The 20,903-nt window shown below is 45.2% G+C and overlaps 1 protein-coding gene across 2 annotated transcripts in view; it reads left to right on the forward strand.

Annotated features, from left to right (window-relative positions):
• Positions 1 to 5,923: 5,923 nt before the first annotated feature.
• The window catches only part of LYPD6B (LY6/PLAUR domain containing 6B), a 301,641-nt gene continuing 286,661 nt past the window's right edge, over positions 5,924 to 20,903 (forward strand). For both annotated transcript variants that reach the window (XM_029605445.1, XM_029605444.1), the window contains exon 1: positions 5,924 to 6,073. The gene's annotated coding sequence lies outside the window, so the exon portion shown is untranslated. The remainder of the gene's footprint in view (positions 6,074 to 20,903) is intronic.

Here is a 20,903-nt window from a genome sequence, read left to right on the forward strand (position 1 = left end):
TGATGGCCCTTTGCCCTTACCATGTGACAGAGTATCCATGCCATTGGCCGGCCCCTGTCACATGGTAGGAGCACTGGATGGCCTGCGCCATTTTTAAAGATGGCGCCGGCCGTCCATTACTCCTACCATGTGACAGGGCCTGGCCAATGGCACGGATACCCTGTCACATGGTAAGGGCAAAGGGCCATCGGCGCCATTTTGATTAGTGACAGCCGACGACCCGAGAGCAGGAGATGGCTCCCGGGACCCCCACTGGACCACCAGGTACTTGTAAAACATTTTGAGGGGGTTCGGGAGGGTGGGGGAAGCTAAGGGAACAGTTTTAAAGGGTCGGGTGGTTTTTTTTGTTTATCGGCTTGGGCACAGCCGATAAACAAAACCGCGATCAGGCCGCACAAAAAAAAATTAACGATGTGAATTGGAACCGGAATCGGAATTGATTCCGGTTCCGATTCACATCACTATTGGAATGTTTTCTTTGTTAAAAAAAAAAAAAAAAATTTAAGGAGGTGGAATCCCGCAGCTCAAGGGATCCCACCCCGACTAGTGGATGATATGGTAGTGCATAGGAAGAAACAGTTTGCTTTCCCTAGTAGCTCCATACACCCACAGGAGGGTTATCCGGGGTACCAATACTGGAAGGGATATGGGGTTTAGTATGTGTTATGATTCCTGGGATTGACAAGGGACATGGCACTGAGCGGAATAGCTCCCAGATTAAGACAATGTGCAAGGCACTTTCAGCCAGCAAGGCAGACACAGAGTTACTCTGCAACTTTTTTTTTTTTTTTTTGGGGGGGGGGGGGGTGGTCCATGCTGGGGGACCCACCCTTGTCCTCCATGGTTTTCTCGAACAGAGTACCATAGCTCTTTCCCCAACCTATACCGATGGTGAAGGCCCGCTGCTGTACATGGAATGTATGTGGCATAGGCACTGTCACCAAACGATATAAGGTTTTACAGGTGCTGCACAGACAAAACATTCAGGTGGGGATGCTACAGGAGACAAGACTCACTGATTCTGAACATGAAAAATTAAAAAAGCAATGGGTGGGTAAAGTATTCTATGCCTCCTCCAGCGCGAGGAAAGCGGGGTTAGCCATACTGCTACATAAGACAATCCCTTTTCAGCTACATAGTTCAGAGGCGGATCCTCTGAACTATGTAGCTGAAAAGGGAAATTGAACTCTTTGGGAAGAAAATGCTCCTGGGGAATATATATGCCCCTAATGTGTTCTCCCAAGCCTTTTATAATAAGGTGTTCAACATTCTACATGCCCACTCTCATTTACCATTGATACTTGGGGCTGACTTTAATACAGTCTTAGACCCTACCAGGGATAAGAAACTGGCCAAACGAGCGGCTCCCATTGACGCTACTAGGGGTCTCCCTTTTATATGTCATCAGCTGGGTCTCACTGATGTCTGGAGGGTTTTCCACCCTGCAGAAGACAATTATACTCATATCCTGGGTGCATGGTTCCTTATCCCGTCTCGATTACATTTTCGTCAGCCAGGTTATTTCACCAAGGTAACAGGTTCTGATTATAGGACCCCTAGCGATCTCAGACCAGGCGCCTGTCTGGATGGACTTTATGGGACTCGCTTTGGCTGGGGGACACAATTGTTGGCGCTTTCCTGCAAAGCTTTATTATGATGAGGCCTTTAAAGTTTACATTCAGGATAAATGGCAAGAATTTGCCCACTTTAATCAACAACATGCTGACGACCCTGTCTTTATTGGGACATGGCGAAAGCAGTATTAAGGGGGGAAACGATTGCTTACACTGCCAAGAAAAATAGAGTTGTCAGCTACAATAATTCACTTGGAAAAGCAGCTCCAGCTAGCCAAACAAAAATACAACTCCGATCCCACAAGTGATATCAGATGAGCATATCCAACAAAAAATACAAAGAAGCCTGCTTTACTATAAGTATAGACTATTTCAATTCGGAAAGAAAGCAGTCAAACTCATGGCCAGTTTGGTGAATTCCTGGGAGGGGAAATCCTATGTTAAGGCTCTTAAAGACCCTGCTGGCCAGTTAAAGCATACTAACAAGGAAATTGGGGAAATATTTGCGCAATATTATCAAAAATTATACACGGACGATCCTTGCAATCGCTTGGACGTCCAGGTTTACCTAGAAAAACTATACCTCCCTAAAATACAAGAGCAAGATTTAAAGTTCTTAAATGCCCTCATCAGTAATTTGGAGATCGAAATGGCAATTACATCTTTGACTTTGGGAAAGTCACCCGGTCCTGATGGGATATCTAACGAGTTCTTTAAGATCCTTGCACACCATATCTGCTCCCCACTACAGCACGTCTTTGACTCACTGGCGTCTCCCTCTTTTCAGAATTGGAAGACCAACAGGGCAACTATAGTAGTATTACCCAAGCCGGGTCGCAATCCTGAGCTCCCTGGTTCGTACAGATCTATTTCCCTAATTAATTGCGATCTCAAGCTTATGGCAAAAGTTATGGCAGATCACCTGTCCTCTTTTATTCATAAGTTAATAAAATCTCTGCAGGTGGGATTTGTCAAGAGACGACAGGCAGTAACCAATGTCCATAGAGTCTTGGCCTCCTTGGCATACACCGAAAAGGCATTTGACAGGGTGAATTGGACGTTCCTTTTTGAAACTTAGTTCCTATGGTTTTCAGGGCCCCTTTATGTCCTCCTTGAATACAATTTACACGTCGCTGAAAGCCAATACCTGGGTCAACGAGGAACTTGCATACGATTTCATACTCTCTCGGGGTTCGAGACAGGGATGCCCATTGTCCCCACTTTTATTTGTTCTATCCTTGGACCCTTTAATACATCTCCTGGAGGACACACAGGAGGGATCCAGTTGGGGGAACGTACGATCAAGATGGTGGCATTCGCAGACGACCTGTAGCTTCATTTGACAAATCCCACTTGCTCTCTTCCGAAAGCTTTTCACATCATTGAAGAATATGGCACATATGCTGGTCTCAAACTCAATTTAGACAAATCAGAGGCCTTACTGACGGGCTCGGACTGCCATCCACATTGGAAGAGGAGGTTTCCACTAAAATGGGCAAATAATAACAAGATTAAATATCTAGGTATTTGGATACCAGTCGATATTTCAGAACTTTATGATGTTAACATCCCCAAATTGCAGGAGAAAACAATCAGCTTTAACATCTTGGATGCACCTTCCCCTTTCGCTGATCGGACGCATACACCTGTTAAAAATGACAGTACTACCCAGGTGGCTATATGTTTTGGGGTGTTACCCATTCTGCTGAAACCTTCAACCGTTCTAAAATACCAGCGGATGGTTTTGAAGTTCTTATGGCAAGGCAAGTGACCAAGACTGGCCCTGAAGTATCTAATGCGGCCTTTCGCTACAGGAGGATTTGGGCTCCCAGACCTTACAATCACGCTATCAATTTGAGAGATATTGGAGATTGGCTTCTGAACACTTCCTTTTTCTCTGACACACCTCTAGAGGCCCAGCTGCTGGCCCCCATCTCCCTCAGTTATGGTCTACATGCCAAAGCTCAGGCCATCAGAAGCTCCATTAGCTCGAATTTACTACTTAAACCGTTGCGACGGACGTGGAAGTGGCTGTTACAGAAAGCTGCTTTGCCCTCTAATGAGACCCCTTCGGGGGGCAACAAAACGTTCCCCCCCCCCCCCCGGGGATGGGAGCCACTAAATTCCGAGAATGGGAATGGAAGCACATCACTAGCATATCCACTTTTCACCAGGCTGCTGGAATCTTGCTCTCCTTTGCGGAGATGTGTACTCACTTTGATATATCTTCCTCTGACTTTCTGCACTATTATCAAACTCTACTGAAATATAAGACCCAGTATCTACAACATGATACTTAATACAAGAAATCAATACATGTTAGATATAAAGATGGAGATAGAGTATACCTTCATACGATGCAGGTTCTGCTATCGTGTCTGTGAGCCTCAAAAAACGGCTTCTAATCATTAGGTACCTCTATGGAATGGTTAAATGATATTATAGTCCACTGGTATTGCACTTATCTTATGCTCACACAGTCCGTCTCGAACCGCCGACACCAGGGTGTTTCGGAGCGAAGCTCCTTCTTCAAGGGCAGTATTTATACTGGGAGAGACTGTTAAGACATTGTGGAAATCTGCATAGCATGAAAAAATATACCATAACATTCATCCTGGAATTATTGACTGTTTAGTCACTTAATGCGGTCACTATGAAACTGAAGAGATACATACTTGCAATCGCGGCTGTTTCTGTGTTGTGGACTTGGCGTTAGTAATGCGGTCAGAAGTGCTCCGCTATAAAATGCATATAGAAAAGGACACTTTTTGAGGGTGTCATTAGTGGAGGCAAAGCTGCCTTGTAATAGGTAAGGAAGATCAAATCTGGATATCTGGACAAAGAATACTTACTGTATTTTTGACGGCTGTCTCTGAGCGGCTCCTCTTACTAACGCGGGAAGCCGCACTGATGCCGCCATATTTAAAGGGGATTCCTCCGAATCAAAATCATGACGTTTAGGGGGCGGTGCTTATGACGAGTGAGCTGTGATTGCTAAATCAAATCATTGTGAGCCACTCTATTTTGTCATTGAGCCCATCTGGTTCCAAAGTGTTGAGGCGATGTATCCATTCGTTTTCTTTTCTGTTGAGGATGTTGACACGATCCCCGCCTCTCCATGAAGCGCGGACGTGCTCCAATATGGACCATTTTAGATCTCCGAATGTATGTCCCGTGTCTATGCAATGCTGTACTACTGGCGCTTTAACGTCCTGATTATTAATACGGCATTTGTGCTCCGTGAGTCGATTCTTTATTTTTCTTTTTGTTCTGCCTATATAGACCTTGGGACAGGGACATTGTAGAGTGTAGACAACATGGTCGGTGTTACAATTGACATCATTGTTTAATTTAACCACTTGGCCTGTGATCGGATGATGCCAAGTGGTGCCCTGATGCGATTGTGGGCAAAATATGCATTTGCCACATGTTGTTTGTCCTGTGATGACTGGATTGACTGGTTCTGAGAGTGCTGCCCTGATAACATGCTGTCGTATGTTACGGCCGTAACATACGACAGCATGGAGAAAATTTAAGGACACCCTCCATCATCCCTCCCTTAGCAGACTTCGGTTTCTCTTCTGATCTTGGATTCTATCCCCAGATCATGGAAATTCAGGCAACCGATCCCTCTTCTACACCCTTCCTCCATCCCACAACCTTCCTACCACATCCCAAATTCCTGATGTTCCCCCTCTTTCTAATCCCTGATTGTATGTCCCTCTTCTCCCTGCATCTGCAGTCCTCTCTCCTCCTCATTCCTGGTCCTCTTCCCTCTCATGTCCCCAAGCCCCACTCCTATCACCCACTCTTTTTATCCCTATGCTATTTGAAATTCCTTTTTGTTGCCCAATGAAAACAAAATAAAGTATGTAGATACAAAAAAGGTTCGAAAGCTACTTTTATAATGTAATGATGAAAGCGGGAAATGATGCCAACCTCCTCCACAATTTTTTTAATTCTTGCTGCAGAATCTACCCTAGGAAACCATAGGGCTGTATCTTAGACTTTCTGCTAGCTGTAGTTCAACCAGCTGGGGGATCATCGAGTACAGAGGCAGCCAAAATCTAAATCCCTCATTACGGTAGAGCAAGGAACCATAGTAGTTGAATAAAGTGCCATCTGCTAGGCTCATCGCTATGCTACAAAAAAACACAGCTTCAACCATAGCCCAGTCCTAACCCAAGAAATCCACTTGGATCCGAAAGCTGGAAATCCTTCAGGAAGCAAACGAACACCTCATGCCCCGCCCCATCGCCGTCCCAGAGCGCTCAGCAGAGCCCCCGTAGACAGCAAGTGTGGGAAGGGCTGTGCCACCGGTGCCCGCCCCTCCACAAGTTCCCACCAATCAGCGGCCAGATCCACCCCGGCCCGCGGCTCTGCGTCCGTCTCGAGAGCGCTCGAGCCGCCTGCCCGGGGAAGGCTGTAAGGGATTGTACGAAGTTCGCATCGCTGGCGGCGGGTGAGGAACGGGTCTGCTTGTCACAGGCGAGTCCAAGGTAACGCTGAGCTAGTTTAGCAACTCGTTCGATTTATACTCGCAAAACAGTCCTGTTGACAGTTCGTGACCTGTTTTAACGCCTTCAGCTTGGGAGGGGCGTAAATGCAGTTTGTTCGTGGCTTATTGTCTCTAACCTTGTTGCTGCATCATGACGGCCAAGTCTAATAGGAAGTCTGCACCTTAGGTGAGAAGTTAGTTACACACCGGGTCAGATATGTAGCTTTCTTGGCAGATCTTACCCCGAAACGGGCAGCAGGCTCTGTGCTGGCTTCTTTCCACTTTCTCGGTATTGAGTCGGTTTCTGCTGTAGGACAAAGGCACGACATCCACGGTGCACCGATAAACAACTCCAGCGCGACAGTGACACACAGTGCACAGAGTCGCATGCATAGCGTATGGGTATAGCAGATCATGGGTGCAGAGCATCACACCGGTCACCGATGCGCTAGGAGACACTGCGCGCGGATATCTAAGCTTCTACAGCACTGGAGGGGCAAGTCAGGTGGGGTTTGGCTGTGTGTAGGCGATCGCTTTCAGTGTGATTAATCAGAACTGTCTGAAGCGTTGTATTTGCTTTCTGCTGTTTTTGTAGGTACAATAATTAGTATACATACTAAATCGGCAAGGGTTTGTGTGACTGCCACAGAAACATACGCGCCCATAAAGTCTGGGCGAATTAGGACTCTTACGGCTTACATTCCATGCAGCAGGAAGTATTTTGGCAGGGAAGAAGATTGTGTGAAGCAGTGCCTGAAATGCAAGTAGTAATAATCGGTTTTCTTTTGGGTAAAATTTGAGAAGTGAATGAATACTCGGTATTGGGTAAAGTAGTGGTCTTGCTGTGTTAGCAATATTGAGAGAAGCTGTGTGCAGTTGCTTTTTCTGTCAATACAGTGGGGGTGACTGAATATTGTAATTGCTTGTCTAAGTAATTTAGCGAGACCTTTAATCTTTTTATTAATGGTTGTTAGACACAATCATTTTATGTTTATATATTTACTTGTAATCAAATTGGATACCTGTGTGAGCATGCATGCACTTTTCCATGCCTCTTTGATGAAAAGTCTGGCTGCCAGTTTTGATGCTGGATCGGCAAGACACCTTCCAAAACCAACAAGGACCAGAGTCACTGCTCTGCTTCACACAGGCCTTACTGGGCACCTCAGAAAAATCCAAGTATAGTAATTCAGGAACAGGAAGATTTGGTTAGCTGTAGTGAAATGAACGAGAAAGTGCAGGAAACAATGTCAAAGTCTCATTTGGATTTATTTATCCTCTCAAATCCAAGCTCAAGACAAGTTATATCCGGTTACAGCAGCATAGGACCCTGCCCCAGAAGTTGGTACCTGCAGCAATAGAGTGCAAAGTGATTTGCCCAAGGTCACAAGGAGTATCATTGGGAGAAACAGGATCCAAACTCTGACTACCCTGGTTCTTAGTCTGTTGCTCTAACCACTGGGCCATTCTTCTATGGGAAAGGCAGTGTTTAAAAAGCAGAGCACGAACTGAATGGTTAAGGAAAATGTACTCAGTAGTTAAATCCCAATATAGCTGATGAATCAAACGTTTCCAAAATACAAACACCAGCTCCATGTTACATATACCTGTTAGAGTTTAAGGGACAATCATATGTGGAAAAGACTCTGTCTTAAATTCAGAGAAAAGCCGCTTTTTATAATCATTGTCCCAGTCTTTTTTTTTTTTTCAATTTTGCAGTGCAACCACTTAAGTCAAAACATAAAATAAACACCGTACTTCTCTTTGTCATGTAATATAGTGCTTTTATGAAGACTGCGCTTGACATAGCTGTGCTTCCATTCCTGCTTCAGGTGTGTTGACTTCCATATTTAACGCTTTTCTGCTGGACCATTCTCTTCACATATCCGACTAGAATGAAGGGACAGATATGTGAGGAGAGTGGTCCAGCAGAAAAGCATAAAAGATGGAACACAACACCCCTGAGGAACAGTGACAGCATCTCTGTCACCAACACACACAAGCACACTTATACAAATTCAGCTGTCTCCCGCTCACTCAAAATCCCACCCAGAACTCTTGCTATTTAGTCTCGTGCACACACACAGGCTTACTCTTGCATAAACACGGTCTTCGGGTGTCTCTTGCACACACTCGGGAAGTGTGTGCTTATTGTAAAGAAGGCCTTCTTGCCTTCCATGGCGTACACCTTTCCAATCTTGTTTATTTAATGCTGTTACCTGGTGCAGCTGTGATTTTCCTGATCGATGTACGCTAGAATATGTGCTCGCCCTCTTTTTTCTTATATTTACATAAGTCAAGAAGTGTAGTGACATACAGGGTTAGGAATTTAGGGGTGAGGTTAGGATATATTTGACAGGTCAGCTCTATTTATTGAGAAGCAAATGTTACAGAGTATGGTAAGAGTAACTTTCCTATTGTATTAAGGGTGTGTGTGTGGGTGGGGGGGGGGTGGGAGGAAGGAATGGTTATGCGGATAAAAGGGATGGGGAGAGAGGCTATTGTAATTTACTCAGTTCATTAGTCATAGGAAGAAATAATTATTCCCAAATATCATCAAGTTTTCACCTACAATGTGCCAGTTTTCTTGTTTTGCCCATGGTTTCAGATTGTGATCATTTTTTAATGTCAGCACCCCAGACTGCTGCTGCTTTCATCTCTCTCTCTTTTGCCCTCTAACATGCTCCAAAATACAATATTAAATTTTCATTTCGTTGCACACAGCCCACAAAGGTGTTCTTTATGCCGAGCACAAAGTTCCCAAATGGATTTGTGCGTATGAGTGACAGTGTATGCATGTGTGAGATTGAGGCTTTGCATGTGTTTCAGAGCTTGTGTGTGTAAGAGGAGGCTGTGTATGTATGAGAAATGGCGTGCGTGTCATTGTAGATTTTCATCTATTTATTTTTATAACCTCCGTTCGAAGCTTTCCATTGTTAGCAAGTTATGGGCAAATTGCATGGCTTACGTGGATGGGATTCAAGAACGGACGCTGTCTTGCAGTGTCTCATACAGTCACTGTACGCACCTATTTTTCTGGTACCATGGAAATTGCACGTTTAACTTTTTGAAAGTTCTGAGTACAAGTTGAAAAAGGAGATGGACGGATATCGGCGAGAGTGGAAGGCATCCTCCAGCTTTTCTTGTAAAGAACGCCTGTAAAGATAACTAGAAAGCGGGGATTCTTCCCCATGTCTCATTTTGGAATTCAAGACACCGGACCTTTTGTTTTGATAGTTGCCTTCGCCACGATTCTGGAAGGACGTTGAGCATCTACATCTCTGGGTGCTTTTGACACGGCCTGCTGGTTTGTTCAGTGACGTCTGATTGCAAGAAGAGATTCCACGTAATATTCATTCACTCTAATGTTGGGGGGGGGGGGGGGAAAGAAAGGTTGCAGACTGATTGCTAGGGGGTTCCCGAAAGTTGACTGGTTCAGCAGAGATAGCTACAAAAAGAATCCCCCCCCCATTAAAAGTACGTGAATGGTTTTAGATTAGCCAGGGCCCTTTCCTCCTTTCTGCTACACTTTCTTGGCTTCCATTGTGCTGTGGGAGAAGCCAAAGTGACGTGGCAGGGCCCTTCATCCTCTGGCACACTGCCCTCGCCATTAATTCTCCTCCCCCTCGCTTGGACCAGTGGATGGAAGTATTGGTTCTGTTTTGACTCCTAGGTGCAAACTGCCTTGTGCACTGGTGGTGCCTTATACCTAATAAAAGAGCACCGGTGAGCTGATCTTTTCAAGTGTTTTCAGGCCTTCTAAGGATCTTTTTTTCCTTTCCGTCTGTAATAACAGCAATGGCATACCTCTGTGGCTTTATTTTTCAGCTGTTTGTGTCTGTTCTTCAGCTAGAGAAAGAGGGTGGAGGCGCTTGGATGGCTTTGAGAGGAAGTCTGATAATGATTGTGGTGGCACAGTAATTAGGTGGCACATACACTTGTCTTGTTAACAAAGGAAGCAATCTTCCTTGGCATGATCAAAGTTAACGTCTAATACCTTCTCAGGATATAAACCAATCTTGTAGTTAAGAACCTCTTTTTGAAAAGTCATTTGCTTCTCCTGGAGGTTTATTCCTTGGCGAACATTTTTTCACATTTTCAATCCTTGTCAAATGAAAGCCTTTCTTGATATATATATTTTTTTTAATTAGTAATTTTTATTGCAGTCCAAAAAATAGAGAAAAACAGGTGCAACAGTACACTAAGTATTGTAAACCAACAAGTGTCAAGGACAGCATTTCAATTCTGTATATAAACCCCTTCCCCCCCCCCATGCTTCAAGAGCATACATCTTGATATAAGTGCCAAATTAAACATCGCTGTACACAGGTATTCGCTCATCATAAGCTTAAATATATATTATTAGCATATCTGAGAAGGGCATTCATTAGTGTCCTGGATTATAATCTCAAGGAGTAATGGGTGAGATGTGCTTGTCTCCAAGTCAAATATGGTGTCCAAATGAGATGAAACTTGCCCAGCTTATAGATGCTTTGCCGTGGTGATTTTATACATTGTACGTGTTTTATCTATATGCCGCAAAACTTCATGTATAGTTGTGGGACAAGGTCTTTTCCATGAAGCAATGGTCTCCGTCCTCATAGCTATGCAACACTGTTGGATTAAGGTTTGAGCATTAGGCGGGAGTGGTTCATCTTGAATGTTAAGAAGTGCCTGCTCTTTAGTTAATTGGACAGTGGCCTGAATATGAGTGCAGTCCCACCACATATTGAAGGTACGATCCTGGTAGTGAGCAATGGCCTTTCTTGCTTGCTACTCTGAAGGCCATGAATTTTGGCTGCTCTTTCCAAAATTGGATACATGCTCATTCTTGATATTTTTGCTATAGCCGGACATGAAGGCAGGAGCCCAGATGTGAATCAAAACATCAGAAGCCAATCAAGCAGCCTTACATGACATTTTATTACCCAAATGTGTCTGGTCACCAGGCTGCAGGGAAGGGACATCACTATCTTATGCCAGGGAGATCAATCCGTCTTCCGAAGCAAAAGTCTAAATTTTACATTCTGCCCACATGTTATATGGTCCCATTTGTTATAAATTTAAGAATCACCTTTCCTCCAAGTTGGCCTATGTATCTTTTCTGCAGCATGATGAAAAAAATGCCATGAGCTGACTACCTCCAAGTATTCGTCACGAGAAAATAGGGGTCCACAGTGAGAGTTGTTCCACTCTACCAGACATTAGCTTAAAAGTTCATAGATATTTTAGGGACAAATACTGCAGTAAGCCTTTTAATTCATTAGATATTTTTCAGCAATGCACGTGAGGTCAGCAGAAGATCTGCACACATGTATGGTGGGCTCTTTTCTTTAGCTTGATGTATTTCAGTGGAGGGGGGAGGATTTCATAGGAGAAATTATTGCCTTTCCAATAGCACGGTAGAGTGAATGAGATCAGACTCTGAAGAGGATGTGGCATGAGAACGAACCATCTGGTAGCCATGTTGTGTGGCAGAGAGCCGCTGCTGCTGTTGCAGGGTATTGGAAAGTTATTTCCGGAGCCCTGAGGTATTACTGAATTCCATTTCACAACACGTTTGTCTGGATAGTGTGTCGGCAAAGCAAAACCGCAATCTGCAAACCCGGAATTATCCATTTGGCTCTGCGTCTGCTGAGGAAGTTGGAAGTTTCTTTTAAAAGTTTTGGCATTGGGATAGAGGAGATTTAGGTTTTGCAAAGGAGAAATTACTGTTTTGATGAAGATGATCTTTTAACTCCTGTCTGTGAAAAACAGAAACAGTGTGCAAGTGCCAGTTATATCGTTAACCTACCCGAATCCCACTCATCCCTTTTCCTGCTTATATACATTGTTTTGTAAGATTAATTATTGCACAACGAAAACAGATTACAAAGCTTGGGATGTTATGTTTCTGTAAAATCAGATCATTTGACAATTGGCTGACATCAGTAGATAGTGATTATTCTACTATCTAAAGACAAACTGTAAGTGATTCTAGCAAATACACTGAGCAAATCTAAGTTGCTGGTAACAGAGCAGCCCTATAAAGAGTGCCCACAGGCCTAATTAATGCATAGTAACTATCAGCACCTGAGAGAGATTTCAAGCTCCAGTCCATCGTCCCTTTCTTTCCTTTGTTACAATACCACTACTAAACATTTATATGGTACTTCAAGGTGTACACAACACTGGACAGATGTGCATAAAAGTGCCTGCTCTGAGAGGCTTACAGTCTAACCAACAAACAATTGTATGGAGAGAGGTAGGGATGAGATTTAACAGTCTCAAAGGCGTGAGAATAGGTGGAGTTTAACTGAAGAAAAGCACCACTCTAGGTACAATGCATGAAAATGGTGTGTTAAAGAAAACCCCTGGGTGCTGCAGAGGCAGCGTTCATAGCCCCTGGGGAGAAGGGGGTCTCATCCATGGCATAGTGGTGCCACCTAGTGGCCAGATTTAGGGTCCACAGTAGCTGGATTACAGAGAGAACTACAGCTCATGGCCACCCACCAGCTGAGGACTCTTCAGGGATGACTGGGCCAAGTTGGAAGGGGAACATGTAAAACTGGGGAAAATCTTCTGGATAGTTGCAAATGAAGGCTCATAGTGGCATAGGCGAATAGAAGCTGGCTTCATTTGAGCTGGTGGCCAGATTTCTCTGTATGGTGTGCAAACTGGAAGTCGCGCGACATCCCCAAACTGCCATGGATATTGCATCCCATACTGCCCAACCTGTACTGCTGCACCATGACCAGGCTTACCGATAGCTGTCAATCCCTTATGCAGAAGAGGGCAAAGAGACAGGGATGGATGGTTGCTGGAGAAGAGGGGAAAGAGGCAGAGGATCTGATGCTGGGGAAGAGAAGAAGAGAGAAATGAACGGTTGATGGAGGAATGGAAAGAAGTCTTTATACTGGGATGAGGGATGATGAGAAGAAGGTGAAGGGTATGAGAGACAATGAAAAGAAATGGAATGCTCACACATGTATACTTACAAGGTCATAGCCAATGGGAAGTGGAGGTGATGAGCGGTATACACAAAAGGTATAAACCACAATAACAATAGTATAGCACTAAAGAGGTTTTACGGATCCTTGTATAGAATTACTCAAAGAAAGAAGCATGAAGAAGTATTAGAATAAACATTTCCATCTTTATTCTTGAGTGGTTGAAGGAGAGTTTTGGGGACCCATGAATAAAGATGGAAATGTTTATTCTTCTTTGAGTAATTCTATACAAGGATCCATAAAAACTCTTTAGTGCTATACCATGCTCACACACTCATATGCTCACAAACTATCTTATGTTTGCTCGCACGCTTGTACACGCACCCACACATTCTCTCATGCTTGCTCATATGCTCACAATCTCACACATTCTCTCATATTTGCTCACACTAACTAGTGCTCTCTTATGCTCATTCACAGGCGCTTTCACGTTTCTTCCTCTAAAAAAGTAAAAAAGAAAACATTTTTACTTACATACGGGCTGATACAGTACAGTGCGCTCCGGACGCGCACTGTTAACCCGCCATTGGACGCACGTTTTCGACGCGCTAGCATTACCCCTTATTCAGTAAGGGGCTGAAAACGCGCGTCCAACCCCCTGAACCTAATAGCGCCCGCAACATGCAAATGCATGTTGATGGTCCTATTAGGTATTCCTGCGCGTTTCAGAAAACAAAATGTGCAGCCAAGCCGCACATTTTGCTTTCAGAAATTAGCGCCTACCCAAAGGTAGGCGCTAATTTCTTCCGGCACCGGGAAACTGCACAGAAAAGCAGTAAAAAACTGCTTTTTTTGTGAACCCTCTGACTTAATATCATGGCGATATTAAGTCTGAGGTCCCGAAAGTTTCCAAAAGTAAAAAAAAAAAAATTTGAAGTCGTCCCACGGCTGTCTGGTCGAAAACCGGACGCTCAATTTTGCCGGCGTCCGGGTTCCGAGCCAGTGGCTGTCAGCGGGCTCGAGAACCGACGCGGGCAAAATTGAGCATCGGCTGTCAAACCCGCTGACAGCCGCCGCTCCGGTCCAAAAGGAGGCGCTAGGGACGCGCTAGTGTCCCTAGCGCCTCCTTTTGCCTGTTTTTACCGCTGGGCCTCATTTGAATAGAGAATCGCGCGCACAGGAGAGTGGCCTGTGCGCGTGCCGGGAGAGCAGGCATTCGCCCGCTCTCCCACGGACTTTACTGTATCGGCCTGTGTGTTGGTCAGGGGGATCCCGGCAGGGCTGCCAGTCGAGGCTCCTGGAAGTGTTCCTTGGTGTGAGAAGAGATAGCTGAAAAGTCCTGATGGTAGGAGGAGGTATTATTTTTTTGCCATGGCCTGAGCATGCGGGGGGGGGGGGGGGGGGTGGCGGGGTGGCTGGCACAGCAGAGAGCAATGGGAAGCCTTCAGGCTGCCTCCCTCAGCAAGGACAGAGGCACGGTGGGCGTGAGGGGGAGGTGATGGGAAGTGTTTCCTACTGACATGGAAATGGGAGGGCAGGGGAGGGATGCAGAAGCTGGGGCTGTGTAGGAAAAGCAAAAGTGAGAGGAGATCCTTGGGGAAGGCTCTCGCTCTGCAGAGATGCTGCTGCTATGAAGCACGCCTGAAACCCCGATAGAAACCCCGATAGGCCCATCTGCCCCCTGGCTGTGGATGGCCCTGCGCTCAGGTTTGAGCAGTTTATGTTGGCAAGAGATATTAAAGCAGAAGCCTGCCGGAGGGCAGTTTTCTTGTCCTTGCTGCCCAGAAGACACCTTGCCTTGCTGACAGACTTGCTAGCTCCTACGTCCCCACTGAAGGTTTCCCTGGCAGACGATTTGGCAGCACTCTGGCGTCACTTTGAACCCGATCAGAGTATGGGCGATGGTTCGTTATCCGTTTTCTACCTGCATGCAAACTCGTGCGAGTCCCTGTCCAACTATAGGACTGTGCTATAGCTCCTGGCGACCTGCTGTGCTTCTGGCACAATTCTGGAGGAAGGAGTGGCAGACCAGGTGGTGATGGAGGGGGGTCACAGTTCTGGCCTGCAGAAATAAGTTGTGGCGTGCAGCTAGAGTGGCACGACCGGCCCGGGACAGAGCTTTGGCAACAGTACAAGAATTTCCATTTACCCAGTGCTGATTTTTATAAGAATAAATGTACCAGGGGAGGAGGAATGGAGGGTTCTATGCCAGCTTTCTCTCTGCCGGCCCTGTCTGGCTCAGACCACCTTTCTCCTCCTCCCCCCCCCCCCCATTCCCTTCCTGCCCTACCTTCTCATAGAGTCTGGGGGAGCAGTAACCTCCTTTGGTGGCAGGCAGGGTGAGCTCTGCCACAGTACACCTCAGGTGGGTGGCTAGTGGGATAAGCTCCAGTTCTGCCAATTGCCACAGCACATGATGAGTCAGCCGTGGCCAGCTGCCTCATCCTTGCACTGTGGTCAGTCTGGAAACTCGTGGGCCAGTTGCCAGAACTTCCTGGCTGCTGATTTCAGAAGCTCTCATGAAAAAATAAGTGTACACTATCTGTTCACTGGTGGATCAAGATTAAGATAAGTGCACGCATCAGCTGATTTATTTTACAAAGTGCCTGCACTCGCGATACAGCCCAGTTTGGAGAGTATCGTGTCTCATGCAACCTATGATTAGACAAGCCCAGTGTTTTACGGGCTTGACTATATAAGCCAAAAAGTACTCTGTGGCAATATATGACCGTTGCTAGACAGCTCTTGTCACTGAGTTCCTTTTTCATAGCTGAATCCTTACTTTTTCGTGATTGTTTCTTATTTTCAGCTGTTTTTGGGTTATATAATAGTGCTGATTTCAGAAGCTCAGCAGCCAGGAAGTGCTGCTGTATTCTCCGCCCCCCCCCCCCCCCCATTTTAAAAATGCTGGCAGTGTCTTAAATTTTTTTAACTATTAAATATTTAACTATTAAATATTTTAGTTCCACTCTCCCGGATTCCCCCCCCATGCTCACTCCCATATAGCATACCCACTGTATATATTGTTAATACCCCCTGTATATTTTTTAACCCCTTTACCATCCCTTTGTATATACTTTACCTACCATTAGCTACTACTACTTTATATCATACGAAGTTGTTAGTTTTTGCTTTACTTCTCACTGCCTGTTTTGTTTGTTTTTTGAAATTTTCTTATGATTCCCCCTTCCCCTACCCCTGTTCATTGTATTTTCCTACCTTTCAGTTCAAATGTAAACCGGTATGATGTTGTACACTAATGTCGGTATAGAAAAGTTTTAAATAAAATAAATAAATAACTACGGCAAACTCATGGAAAGTGAATTTGCTATAGTTCAAAAAAGTTTCGGGTTCTACAAAATCAGCAGCCAGCAGCTGGTACTAGTGCACGGAGTCAAAGTCAGATATCTAGTGATATGACTGCCCCAGCGATGGGACTGATACTGCCTGACTCGTCTGCTTCATTAGCTTCCTGGCATTGTTAAGGAAGGCATGCAGTGGACATTTGCAAGTTTACCAGAGCTGCATATTATAACTGCAAACAACAAGGCCATCTAGCATGAGTTTGCAGTAATTCCAAATGTGCCAGTCATCACTTGGGCCCTCGGCACCAGGAGTCCAGTTACCCCTTTCAGCCCTCATGGGGCTGAGGTTTCTCAAAAAATTCTTTTTTTCTTTTTGTGTGTGAGCACGTGCAACAGCCTGTTGCTGCACCAGTGAACACAGCAGGTGTTGGAGTCTCTTCTCGCTACAGGAAGAAAAGGAACCAGAATCACCAGAATTGCTGCCCTCATCACCATATGGATGACACTCACTGTGCAGGGGCACCTCCTGCAGTTTGTTTTAGATATATGTAGGGACCCTGAAGAGCTATGGTAACACACCCACATGGGAGAAAACTACTGCCTGGGCCGAGAAGGTTAGCCTTCACCCCCACAGAACCTTGGGTGTTGCGCTGGAGATGGACCCTTGGCCTGGCGCAGGATTGGTATGGCCCTCAGGGAGGTCCCAGAGGGCGCCTGCCGCCAGGAGGCGGAGCACCCAAGGAGATAGAGGCAAGCTGGGGCTTCACCAATAACAGTCCGGTGGTTCCGCAGGTTGAGCCCCTGGGTACCCGGACCGCCTGGGCTTAGGTGGGCCTCAGAGGATCTCCCGGAGAGGTAACGGAGAGGTGTGCCTACCAAGAGCAAGGGTGCACCGCTCGTGGAGAACAGCTGAGCTAGACCAGAACAGAGAGTACCGGAGACCACTGGAAGGGAACTGGAACTGAAGGTCCTCCGGACAGGATAGGCATCGCCTAGTGGTCTAGCTTGTAGAATGTCATGGGCAGCGTCAGAGCAGGCAGACCTGATGGTCATGGGAGAAGTGAAGAGAGTGTCCAAGTGAAGCGCAAGGGTCAAAGCCAGGGTATCCATCCGAGGGTGGTCAGCCAAAGCAAGGGTCAGTTCCAGGTATCAGTTTGAGCGTGGTCAGTGGCAAGCAGAGGTCCGTTCCAGGTATCAGTTCGAGCATGGTCAGTGGCAAGCAGAGGTCCGTTCCAGGTATCAGTCCGAGCGTGGTCAGAGGCGAGCAGAGGTCAATACCGGGTGTCAGTCCAGAAGTGGTCCGAGGCAGGCCGAGATCAGTACTGTGAATCAGTCCGAGAAGGTACAACCTGGGAAGCGGAGCAGGAATCGGGAGCAGACGCTGGCACACAGGAGGGGGACCACTGGAACACAAACGCAGGAGCAAGGACAGGAACGCAGGAACACTGGAACAAGATCAAGGAAGCAGGACAGGACGGCAACTAGCTTCTCATGAATGAGACGACCCGTTTGCTAAGGTGAGGAGCTGTGGGAAGAGCCTCGCCTTGTAAGTGGTGCTCAAGTGATGTCATCGGGAGGCGTCCGGCCCGAGTTTCCCGCCCTGGGCCCTTTAAAGGAGGGAGCGCGGGCCGCGTGCGCGCCTAGGGGTGGGGCTGAGGACGCGGATCCCTGACGGGAGCTCCGCTGTGAGGCCTACGAAGACGGAGGTGAGCGGGGAGACGGCGCAGAGGACGCCGTTAGCTGGCTGCAGCCGCGAGAGAGGAGTGCCCGGAGCTCGTGGAGGGAAGCGTGAGGTAAGCAGACCCGGGTTGCGGCACCAGCTCGGCCGGGACGCGCAACATTGGGGACTCAGGAAATGGGAATGAGAAATGAGAGGACAGCCCCAGGTATAAATTCTTTTATGGTCCTTCAGAATATATGCTGTCTGCTAAGAAAGGGTTACATACAGATACCCCCTCTCACCGTTATTTCAGTAAAGGTACAGTAACAAATCGGGACAGAGGCAATGACAATCTCGATGCCAGTGACTTTGCTTTCTTTCACTGGCCATCCAGTCTCCCTAAAAGGGGTTATATCTGTGTCTGCTGAGAACCAGGACGAACCACCTTGAAGAGCTGTTTCTTTGGGAAAGGAACTGGTTGCAAGCTTTGCAGCTTCATTTCTGCACTTTCTTTCTCTGATCCACAGAGAAAATTCCAGAAGTGTTCACTGCTAAGTGGGGATGTTTCTCAATGGGGTGGCACACGTGGATGTAAAAGAAGGGGCTGTACGTAAGTTTGTCAAAAGTCAGCCAGCTTCGCGCAGGTTACAAAATCGGGCGTACATTTGTGCGCACCGGGTAGCGCACACAAATGTACCCCGCGCATGTACCTTTTAAAATTTGCCCCAATGGATACACAATAAGCATTTATTGACATTGTTTATTTTTATGTGGTACATAACATTTAGCAAGCAGGGTGGTTTGTATAGAGTGATTGTTTTCTGTTTGTAGCATTCTTATCAGGGACTGTTTATTCTGAGTATTATGCTATGAATAAACATGTTTGTTGGAAGAACTGGCTCAGAATATGGACTGAACAGCCTCCAAGCTATAGTGTGAATATGGCACAAACAATTTGAAAAGGAGATTTTTAAAACTAGGGAGGGGTTTGACTCTAATAAATGTAATACATGTTTGCATGCCTTTTATTCCTCCAGAGTGTGAAAATATAAAAGGGTTTGAAGTAAGATAGAAAAGGAAGCAACAGAGCCAAGAAATAGTCAATTTAAACATTTTGAAGGATCTTGCTTTACACCAAAACCAAAATATAGTCTGCAAAGGGTACAAAATATAACCTGCAATAGAAATCTGAAACTGAAGCTGCAGCAGTTGCTATAATGTTCAGAATGAATAGAGACACTTGTCCTTAGTTTTGCCTTAGACATGTCTTAAGGAGCCCAGGAAATTGCCTGGATATGTAGATATAAGAATGATGCAATGGTAAGGAAGCTAAAGGATTTCCAGCTTGGGATTTCTTTTCAATTTCTTTGTCTGTTTTTTATTATTGCAGTTTTGCACATAAATCCAGATAGGAAGAAAAAACAAGTAGGCGCTGACACAATGTAGAGAATGAACGCAAACTGGAATAATTATGCCTCACAGACCTTAAGTTGTACTTAAATGTTTTGCTTTTTTAAGGTTCTTCTAAAATTGGCTTTTTCTAGTTGTGCCAGTATAGAATTTCTTTTTCTATTTTCCTTTTGGAGCACCATTTCCTTTTCTTAGCATGCAGTAATGTAGACAACACTTGAGAGAAATGCGGGTCATTTTAACATGGCAAGATGTGTCCTCAGCTTTTGGATGAAGAACTGAAGGGGAGTAGATGCTAAGGTGATGCATGAGTACACGGTGTCAAGCTAACGATGATGGATCTGCTTCCTTGAGCAACTGAAGTGACCTAATGTGGTTAGTTTTCTTAAGGACTGTTTCCAAAATATAGTGCTAAATCATCACTGTTTTTAGACCTATTGGAAGAAAGTAAGGCTTTTCCTGAGAAATGCAAGATGAGGTAAGAAAAGATTGAACAGAAAATTCCTCTTTCAGGTCTTCTGCATGCAGCTTGTGGAACCAAAAGTTGGTTCTAGGTAATTTTACAGTTCACAGGTCTGGGAGGATTCAGGGCAGAAATCGCCGAAGGTTTGATGCATGTTGGTTGCTGATTCTAAAATGATGTGTAGTTAAACTATGAGGCACAACAGTGGTAGACTATTTCAGTCCTCGATTGCTGCAAACAAGACTGGTTTTCAGATATCTTAAGCAAAATTCCTTTCTAAAAATGTATTACCTTCATTTTCTAAATATTATTCCATCCCTATTTAAGCAGATAAATAGGTAAAGTTAGATTACAAACCTGCACAATGATCCTTCTTCCAGACTGTAAAAATGTAATGTAATAATGTTCTAGTCATAAGGTTTGATAATTTAGTGATTTTTTTAAAATAAACTTCTTTCTTATTTTTTTGAAGAATGATAAAAATATGTTAAGGAAACACTGATTTCAAAAAGCTCCTGAAGAGAAATTTATCTGGGTAGATTCTCTGGGTTAGTTTCTTTTTTTCTCTCCCTTCTTCCCTGTGTAAAGTGAGGCAATAAATCCAGTTATTTGAAATGAAGAATGTTGTGAACGACATGTGCAAATTATTTGCCTTTGGACTGAATATTAAAATGAAGATATGTCCCTTACTAACGTACAACAAACCTCACTCATACTCCACCTATGGAGCACAAGATCCTGCTTATTAGAAAGTGAAGACTTGAGTTTCTTGTCCACTAAACCAATGAGTGTTTCATCTGATTGCTTTCTTATTACAAAAATGCAGATGATATCTTCATTCCAATATTTCCTAGTAAAAGCCAAAAGAACTGCCATACTTGGTGAGAATAAGGGTCCCTCAAGCCCAGTGTCCTGTTTTCAGTAGTGGCCAATTCAGGTAACAAGTACATGGCAGGATCTCAATAGTAGATAGATTCCAGGTAGCACCAAGTTGCTCAAGCCATAGGTTAATTAGTGGCTTTCCTCAAATCTACCTGGTTAATTATGACTTATGGACTTTTCTT

The sequence above is a fragment of the Rhinatrema bivittatum genome, chromosome 6 (genome assembly GCF_901001135.1).
Source record: "Rhinatrema bivittatum chromosome 6, aRhiBiv1.1, whole genome shotgun sequence".
NCBI classification, from domain to species: domain Eukaryota; kingdom Metazoa; phylum Chordata; class Amphibia; order Gymnophiona; family Rhinatrematidae; genus Rhinatrema; species Rhinatrema bivittatum.